We start from the raw sequence: 10,534 nt of genomic DNA on the forward strand, positions 1-10,534 counted from the left end.
TGGTTGGTCATTTTTTTTTCAGCATGTCTAACACTTCCAGCAGCAAGTACAAGAGTTAGAGAACAACAAAAACAAGAACTCCCTGAGACTTTTTTCATAATAAGCTTACTATTTACATCAGGAAGGGCTGGCCAGCTGCAGCACATGAGTACAACGGCCACAAGATATCTTCACAGCTGTCTTCAGTAAAGCCCTGTATCATAAGGATACTCAGCATAACACAGGAATAGAGAGGTTTCCTCTGTTACTCAGAACAAGTCAAACCTGACTGTACATTAACCATGGCCTTCTATTACAGCTTGGCTTCACTTCCAGAGGCAACAGCTCCAATGTCATGCTGCCAGAGAAAGGCAATAGCCTACTTTCCTTACTCCCCACCCTCGCGTTTCCCCTGAAAGCCCACCCCCTCCTCTGGCACTACCAGAAAAGACAATTTCAGTACCCTGCAAGATAGAACTCACTAGCCCTAACCAAGTTTTCTGCTGGTCTTAGAGGCAAGCAGCTGGTAAAACCAGTCTAGCAAGGGTGACCGATCAAAGCTGCAAATGTTCCACAAACAAGGCTAAGACTGGGGAAAGACAAGACACAGTTTGAACAACTCACATTTTCTCTCCACAGTAAACAGGCCACTTTGTTAGCATTTATCTTGCCTATCTGTAAAGACTAGCTTGGACAACTCCAAGTCATGGAAACATAAGTCTTATTTATTATCTTAAAAGTCTGCTTCAAGATATCATGCACTGACATTGAAAATACAGTGCAATTTTCCAAGATGAAGGTACTGCCCTGCACTGATTCATATCTCATGCAAGATACGGCAGCCAAGCAATTGCTGGGTTTCCTCAGTTCTGTTTGGTATAAAGAGAGACCTCAAATACCACAAGAAACACACAGACCAAGTTGTGACTGTGATCCCTTAAAGCTGCTGCCTTCAATCTGACGCCACATGCCCTTCCAATTTGCATTAGAAGATGTCCAAGAGTAGTAGTGCAGCAAAAGGAGATGCTGGTGTGCAAGCAAACAGAATAATCACTGCCTTGTTTGGCAGAATGCTCAAGGGGATTTTACTGGCAAACTGTCAAGGGGTAAAAATACCAAATGAACACATCTCCAGATCAATGATTATTAATACCAACCATTACTGAATCAACCAACTGATCCACAACAAATATGAGCATAAAATCCTTCAGTTGTCAGATGAAGTTAGCATCAACCTAAAGCCTGCTTCTACGGTTTCATTCGTCAGATTTCCGAAACACTGATATTTTTGTTTGCTTATACCAGAACAATATTTTGTTCAGGTATAAGCAAGCGTGTGTGTCTGCAGCATTTAGAATCCCTACTAAGGGCCCTTACAACCAATTTTCATCAAACTACAGCCTTTGTTACACAGGACTCCAGTTTTGTAGCAAGGATATTTCCAAAGCCTGAGTCACCTTAGTCTCACCACATAAGAGTATTTAACAACTGGATTTATATATTTAACTCTCATTAATATCTGTGAGGAAGCAGAGAGGGTCCTTGAATAATTGATTAAAAATACCAAGGACTCACAAAACACATGGCCCTTGTTGTTCCAGGCAACACATGGCCAACAGCCTCTTCAAGATATTGGAGGAAATGTCCACTACAGAAGCAACTTGACTTACACTCAAGGATAGCAAACACACAGAGCTGCATTTCAAATATGCATGAACCCCAAATGCCTCACCCACACAAGGCAGGCCGTTTGATTAACTCCCCCAAAACCTAAACAAAACCCCCGTACCCTAGCCTAGATTACTTGCTAAGAACTGCTGTGAGCAGTAGCTCACAGAAAGCACAGTTCACACTTGAAGGCATCATCTCAATTTTTCAAAGCAAGTGGGGAAATTAATGGTCTTGAGATGATTTTTCCTCTGTTAAATACAGGCTATTCACAACTAGGAGTTAACCTGTTGGTGAATTTTTTCTCTACTTTTCAGGCAAAATACCTATACAGATTGAGACTAAGGTCATAAATGCCAAGAGAAACGTGGGCCTGGAGTTTCTGGGTTTTATTTATAATCCAAAAAAATATCTTAAATCTACTTCCATGATTTGCAAGGCTTTAAGTATTTCTATTTACTTGTGGAGAAGAGTTAGCATTACAAGCAAGGAGGAAACCCTCTTCCACCTTCTATGCAGACATCTGTGAACAGCTTCTTGCATTTTTCTAAAAGCCACTTCTAAGAGTTAACAATGTATAATCATTACATAAGATCTAGTAAAACTTTCAAATATTATTTATTATGTGTTTTTTATTTAAAACATTTTAAACCAGAAGTATTATTACTTATGAGAATTCAAGACTATTTTTTTAAAGGGAGAAGGTAAAAATACAGCTCTCAATGCTTTTATATAGAACCCCTTCAAAATAAGGAAGGTCACACAGAATTAATTCAGAAGTAGAAAGATGCAAGCCTGTAACTCTGTAACTTGTATCTCTAGCAATAAGTACTTTGAATAATCACAGAAGAAAACAGGCTGTCATATCTTAGTAATTAATTTAAGCAATAAACAGTTCTGCAGCCCACTCCCCCCATTACTGTTGTCAAATGCTGACATTACCTTTATGAATTTGCTTTTCTATTGCTACTTCTCTCTGACTGCAGTATTAGTCACGCAGCAGTTCTCAAATACCTGCTGCAAAACTCCACCTGGGAGTTGAGGAACATCCATCTGACAGCAGGATCAATCCAAATCTATGTGATGAACCCTGGCTATCTAAGTGACACTTATTCAAAAATTTGAACTGACTGAGTAGTGACTGTATAGGCTTCTAATCGGCAGAACAACAATTAACCTAAACCCGCAGTTTTCTCAAACCACACTTGAACTTTAGCATCAGTTACTAAAGAATGGTACTTGCAGATGAACTGCTGCAAATCCAGACAACAGGATCGGACTAATTCCACTGCTGGCTAATTTTTGGGGGTTTTTTCAGGCATACAACTCTCCCTCAGATAAAGGCAAAATTTCCCCTTATCTCAGAACAACTTACCACTGCATTCTTCCTACACCCAGTCAAGATCACCTGTAATTACCAGAACAAATCTGGTTTGCCTCCAGCACCTGTAGGTTCACATCTAGACAAACAGTAACAGATGAACACCAACACAGCCTGGACATCAAAGCAGAGAAAGAGAGTTTCAAATACAAACACACAGAGAGCAGCTGACATCAAAGCTATAAACATGGGTTTTACCTCTTCTTGTGCAAAGAACTCTGTGAGGATCCTGTGATTTCTCCCCCTCTGCCTTGGAAAGCTGCATCTATTAACAGAATATTACATCTTCTTCAAACATTTTATCACTTTTCCCGCTAAAACCATACACTTAGGCAATCACAGTCCTTTTGCCTGTTACTTCCAAACAGCAAATAAAATGGGAAGAGGCTTACTGCAGGATGCACAATCCTCCAGTCTAACAGCTTCCTCCCATCCTTTCCTTTAATAGATACTGTGGCAAACTGAGCTGGACGCTACATCCTGCATACTCTCCTTTGGGACTTGCTGTTAAACCAGATAAACACAGTTACATAGGAAAAATTAACAACTTTTAACACCCTGAAGAGCAATTATGAACCAAACTGTCCTAAGTTACACCACAGTGTTCAAACGAGGAGCAGCAGCTCCACATTTGACAACAACCATATGACAACAGCATCGTGTGAGCCCAGAAACCCAACACACTCTGAAAGCAGAGGACAACAGCTTAGAAAGTTGCTCAGCTCATAAAAGGTAAGTATGATAAACAGCTGTAAAGTTGATCAAGTTCTCTTCTTGAGCAATGCTTTCTTTGGTTAGGGCCACTTGCCCCTGCTTGGCCTTTCTGTGAATGGGAATCCACAGCATTCACTCCACTAAGCTTGAACCAAGACCATTTGCCTTTCACACCTTTTCAAATGCTGCAAAGTCTTAGAGGCCATCTTCAAACTAGAAAACACTAGAAAACAAACAAATAGGCATTATTCAATTCTACTGCATCAATATCTCTGCCTTATGCTACACTGTTTCTTAGAACGGTTGTAGAAAAGTATTTTTTTTTAAAGATATTAGTGCAATAGTGACCTGGCAATATCCCAACTGTTATCTTAAAAAAGAAAGCATTTCCTTTAACACAGCAACACTGTGTTAAAGAAAACAAGGGGAGCCTTTCCATCTTCCAAAGCCTTTTTAAGACCAGCAGTCTCTCCTACTGGTGACACTTCTATCCTTCCCACACTTCCAATTCCATAGGTCTAACTTCAACATAACCAAACTTAGACAAAATGCACAATCAAGATCCTTAAACTGCAACCTGTAATGCATTACCTGCTCTCCAGGAAGTCATTTCATGCTCCCCTATTTGCTTTAAAAGACAACTACTGCCAATTCAGCTATCCATATATAGCAGAAGACCTTAAGTTAACCTTTGATTTTTAAACTACATAAAATAGATAACCACAAGAATATTTTATAAGTGACAACTTAAAATGAATTGTCTATTATAATTTTCCAAAAGAGGTCCCAAAAATTAAAGGCTAGCAGCTCTTTACTGAACCTTGAGACTAATACGTCAAGACAAACTTTCAGAACAATTCAAAGCTAAAGTCTTGTCACTCTCTTCCTCAAACTTTTTCAATCCTTCCCAGGAAAAACATCTATGTACTGTGCAACATAAAAATTAAAGGTCTCATTGCAGTCCCCCTGTGAGAATTTTTATCCATACATTTTCTCTTCAGAAGAGAAAAACTACAGAAAACCAGGTCGCAGTTGCAGAGAAGAAACAACATGTGCACCTGCCTTTGAAAAAGACTGGTTTTCTAAACAACTCTAGTATTAAAGTAAAGCTCAAAAGTACCCTAAAGAAACTAGACAGCAATAACTAAGAAAGAGAATCCATGACCATTTGGGTAAAAATACAATCTATTACCAGCACAGACATTTACAAACCAACATTTTTTAAAAACTGCTATAACCTGCTTGTAGTTCTTCAATGGGATGCATAAAATATTACCATGAGCTATCTCATTCTGTCTGCTGGCCCACAGACTCACACACAGCAAAAAGTCCTTGAGCTCAAGTAAGGTGAGCAACTCACAGTACAAACTAAGAGAGCAGAAAGTTCCGTCATTTGGGAGAAACCTTTTAAAGATAAGAATATTAATAAAGACTATCATACAAAATGCTGAATGGAACATACACAACTTAAAAAATGTTATTCCCCAGTGTTGACATGCCATTTATTCCCTTGATGACTCTTCTGGCATCTACACAATCACTTTGATCTGACCCATCTATGGGCTACTGCTGAAAGGATAAATTACTCCCCCTTTCCCTGTACCACACTCCTGTCGAAGCAACTAAATAAAACAAGTGAATTGATTACTATGGACCATTTAACAGGAGATTGGGGGAGAAGGATGAGAAACCAAGCCATCTTTACACGTTTTCCAACACCCTGCTCAATGCAAGTTGAAGGCACTCAAGTCTGAGCATCCCTTCCAACCAACTCTCATATTAGCATGAAGCAAGCAGGAAACCAAGGTATAAGAAAGCCACACTGAGAAAAACTGCATACCCAAGGCTGCTACAACCATACTACTGGTAAATTCCAAGCCTGATGCCTGTTTCCAACCAAACCCGAATGAGCAGCTTGATCCTCGTAGATAAAGAAGCTCCTACAAGTTTTGTGAAACAAGGCCATGTAACAAAAAGGAACTTTGTCCTCTACCATTCAGTCCAATGAACAATCCTTTGAGCTTCCAACTTGTTAGGTGTCTAGGAATAGGCAAAAGAGAAGGCAATCAAAGACAAACGCCCTCATTTAGGGCTTGTATCTTTTTCACTATCCAGGTCAACCAAACACCAGAGAGATACTCTTCTTTTAATGTTTCTTGGTATCACAGTACACAGCAGAAAGGAGAAGGGGAAAATTAAAAAAAAAAAAAAGAGACTGAAATCAGAAAGATACATACTGAAACTTACTATAAAAATAATGGGATGAATTCAGGCATAAAAAGGAATTAGACAAGAGATACACTAAGTTAGGATTGTTAAGTATTATTCAACAATCCTCAATGTTTGGCACTGAGGGGGTTTTAGACTCATACCTTCATCAAATATTTGCCAGGATATTATGAAAACATTTGTGTCTAACAAACAGCAAGGTACTTTTTCCTGTAGTTTGTTATAAGTGTCACCATTTTAAAATGAACTGCAATTCATTAGCATTTTTTCCCCCTTAGAAGACTGTCAGATACATGGTACTGGGGTCTGGCCTTAAGTGGACAGTAAACCAGGCCCTGAGCCTATGTGACATTAGATATTATTTTAAAAAAATATAATCAAGTTTCTGGCACAAAAAAAACCCAAAATACAAACCAAAACAAGCAATGACACAAAAATCTAGAATTTTAGAGAACAAATCCCCACCTCTTTCCTGCTATCTTCTCCACAACCAAAACAAGTTTTGCTTCACTAGGATCCAGATAGTTTAAACATGATGTTTATTACAACATGAATATACTCTGTAGAAGAATGTGAATTTTTTCTATTAAAGGTATGTGGGAAGACACAAAGATACCCAGATTAAATATACAGGCAATAAATCTTTCAGAAGACTCTTCTAATGTGAACCAAACAAGACACTTGTAATACTCTTTTATGTTTTATATTAGAAACATAGACAATCATTTAACATTAGAAACACTTATGTAAATATTTGCATAAAGCATTAATACTGACCCAACCCAGAATCCTGCCATACCTGTAGCACCTTCAGAATGATTAACCCAGATGGCTAACTGGCACTAATAATACACAGAGCAGTGCAGGATTTTTGGCACTTTATTTGTTGCTCCTGCTACCCATCAAAATTACGCTTCTTAAACATCAAAGGCCTTTCATTAACTTCTTCCTGCACTCCCTGTTATTTACAGTCCTAAAAGGTTAGACACCTTTCTCTCTCAAGTTCCAGTCTGACTCGTGGTGCAAGCCTAACTCTGCAAGAATAAGCAGAAGTTACCTACTGCCTGCATGCCTTGGGCTCTTCTCTGGGAAAAGTTTGCAACCCTGTCAATACTAAAAAGTGGGTAGTAACAGTACAAAAAAATTAAGTGCTGTAAATGTGCAAAATTACTTTCATGCAGCAAAAGATTCCATCTCATGCTGGATAGGAAAGAAAAATAATCAAAAGTTAGAAATGCGTCTTCTTAATTGGGAGAGACTTCTGCTAAATGATGTCTTTATTTCCAGAAATATTATGATCTGACAAAGAAGAAAATTCAGCCACTCATTGCTTATCCTCAAATAAAAAGATTTGATCAACTTATGTTCTCATGTTCTAATGAAAAGGAAAAATATTTTTAATAGAAACAGTACTTCTACAGTGTTTCAGAGTCTGACAAATACTTGCAAGTATCTTTGGTTCAAAGAGAATTCAGTGCTAAATCAGCCTAACTTGCTAAATCAAGTTCATTTTTCTAAAGGCAGCATGGCCATTCTGGATAGTTTGGATCAAAAAAGGGCATCTTCAGCAGATGATGAATAAATTTCAGGGGCTATTTACTTTAATCACACCTGTGTTTTAATAATGCAACATCTTAACCCATATTGAAATATTGTTACTGAAATATTATTATTTCAATGCCACAAAATGGGAAGCCACAGGCAAGAGATTTAATGTTTGCTAAAAAAAACTTTTAAGTGACCAAAAAATGCATTTATGTCTTCAACAGCTGAACAGTTCTATTACCCTTAGGTCATGCTTATTCTACCTCTTCATTTGAGCTTTTCCCTTGCACTCACCCAGTACATACCACAGCAACAAGCAACAGAGGAACCTGACTGAAAAGTCAGAATTCCAGAAGCATAACACCGAGCAATGATCAATATCAACCACAATCTTTTAGTTGTTTAAGATACAAATATTCCAGAAGCCAAGAACAATGGTAATAAAGAACACAGTTTATTTTCTAATTGTCTCAAAGCAAGGAATTGCTCATTATAATCAAGTGATAGTTGACTGGACAAATCCAGTAAGTACAATATATAAAAATTGGTGCATTCCAGTCCATGAAGTTAACATTGGGCAAAGCTAAAACTAAAATGCTGCTAAATCAGCAGCAGATCCAGACTACTTTAAATCGATTATACTTTTCACTTATAATATCTTTAGTTTGGTTTTCCTTCCAAGTGCTTAGCTAAACAAAAAAACTGATAAAGTTATCTCCCCTTTTATTCAGTGCTAACAACATGAATGTCATCATGCATATGGCATTTTAAAATCTCAGTCTGTACTTTTAAGATATTTTTTAGTCCGACTTAGTATTTACAGTACCTTTGTTCTACATCAGGTATTAAAGATTGCCCATGCTGCACCAGATGCAAAAGCAGAATGCTGATGCAGCACAAAAGGAAAGCCAGTCTTATCTCAGAAAGAGATATCTCTATAACAAGAAACACATAGCTTGCACCTCCTCAGTAGCACATTATATGACTGACTGATATAAAAATGCATCAGACTAGTTTTTCTTGAACCTTCCAGAGCACTCCCATTCACAGATGTTTTGCATATACTAGTGAATTTCAATCAAGAAAGTTTAGGCCTGGCTGCTCCCACCTAAAAATCAAGAGAACTGCAATCAAAGTAAATAGCTTGCTGTAATAAACCAGAAGAAGTAGATTGTTTAACGAGTTTCCTGCTGAGAAAGAATAAATCTGCTTAAAGTACAGGGTAGCAGGCTATTTGCCCAACTCAATGTAGAAATCTGGGCGCCCCACTATCAGGCATTTAAGAATTTAAAAGTCAATGAACATTCAGCCTTATTAGACAGACCCGTTGCTAAACTATAGGAAAAAAAAGTCTTTTTTAGTCCCTTGCTCTTCTGAAAGATAAAATCTTGGTTGTATTTGTGAAGTCTCGTACATTAAAACATTCGCAGTATTAAAAACATTTAGATGGCCAATGTTACATGAAAGGTACTTAATTTTAAAATGCCTTGCCGCACTGTTGTTTCCCATTAAAACTCCTTCTATGGTTTGAAATTATCTGTCTGCTCCCCGAGTTTTGTACCAACCTAACAGGCGAACAACAAAGAGTCTATTAGGAGAAGAGGCAGTAGGCAGAAACTGATGCTCAGAAAGTTCCACCTGAACACGGGGAACAACTTCTTTATTGTGCTAGTGGCTGTACACTAGAAGAGGCGCCCCAGACTGTCGAGGCTCCCTCACCGCAGATATCCCAGAACCATCTGGAGGCAATCCCGTTCAACATGTCGTAGGCCGACCCTGCATGAGCAGCGAGGCTGGATCAGATGACGCATATGGTCCCTTTCAATCTAACTCGTTCTGCGATTTTGTGATTTCCAAGTAGCGCTTCCAGTAAGCGCAGCGTCTACAGAGCCCCAACACAGCAGGAGGGACGCACCGCTCTCTGAGACAGAGCTCACGGCAAAGGGCTCAGCTCTGAAACACGGGAGTGGAGCACGATCCCTCGGCACCTCCCCGGCCGCTTCCTCCTCCTCCTCCTCGCACAGCAGCTTCCCTGCGCACAGCGCCGGAGGAAGGGCCTTTGTGAGCGGGGCCCGGCCCGGCCCCTCGCAAGGAGCGCGAACGCCGCGTCCCGCCACGGCCGCCCCCCCCCCGTCCCCGGCCCGCACTCACCCGGGCGCGATCACCTGGCCGGGCCGCGCGCACAGCTCGCGCACCACGCCGGGCCGCTCCGCGCGCAGCCTGCGCTCGGGGCCGCCGCGCTGCGGGCGGGCGGAGGCGCCGCTGGCGGCGGGCGGCAGCGGGGCGGCGGCGGGGCCGGCGGGGCGCGGGGCGGGCGGCGGCAGCGGGGCGCAGAGCGCCAGCACCGACCCGATCTGCACCGCCGCCCCCACCGACACCTTCCACTCCAGCAGACGCAGCGGCCGGGGGCCGGGAGCGCGGATCTCCGCCACCGACGCCGGGCCGTCCGCGCCGGGCCCGCCACCCCGCTCCGGCCGCTCCTCCATCGCCCCGGCCGGCGGCGGAGGGTGAGTCGGGGGTGCCCGGCAGTGGGGCCGGACCTGGCGCTACCGCCGCCGGGGGGGGGGGGGGGGGGGGGGGGGGGGGGGGGGTCGGTTCGCCCCGACAGTCACCGGTGGCGCCGACGGCGGCGGGGTCACGGCGGCTCCGCGCAGGCGCCGCGCCACGCGTCCGGCCGTGCTTAAAGGTACAGGCGCGGGCGGCCCGGCCCGCGGGGCGGCGCGGGGAGGAACTACGGCTCCCGGCAGCCCCCGCGCCCCGCCCGCCGGCCCCGAGCGGCGTCACAGAACCGGAATTGGGAATATCCCGAGTTCGGACCCGCGGGCGTCTTGGGGTCCGACTCGTGGCCGCGCACGGAACACCCCCAGAATCACATCATGTGCCTGAGAGCGTTTTCCGAGCCGTTCTTGAATTCTGTGGGGCTTGGTGCTGTGACCACTTTCCTGGGGAGCCTGTTCCAGTGCTCAGCCATCTTTTGGGTGAAGAGCCTTTTATTTTCCTATTATCCGACTGTTTTGG

At 42.4% G+C, this 10,534-nt stretch overlaps 1 protein-coding gene across 1 annotated transcript in view; it reads right to left on the minus strand.

Moving 5' to 3' along the window:
- CTDP1 (CTD phosphatase subunit 1) overlaps positions 1-9,789 on the minus strand; it is a 96,745-nt gene extending 86,956 nt beyond the window's left edge. Inside the window, exon 1 of the mRNA XM_059481591.1 lies at positions 9,668-9,789. The gene's annotated coding sequence lies outside the window, so the exon portion shown is untranslated. The remainder of the gene's footprint in view (positions 1-9,667) is intronic.
- Positions 9,790-10,534: the final 745 nt, after the last annotated feature.

This window comes from Ammospiza nelsoni, chromosome 1, assembly GCF_027579445.1.
Source record: "Ammospiza nelsoni isolate bAmmNel1 chromosome 1, bAmmNel1.pri, whole genome shotgun sequence".
Classification (NCBI taxonomy): Eukaryota; Metazoa; Chordata; class Aves; order Passeriformes; family Passerellidae; genus Ammospiza; species Ammospiza nelsoni.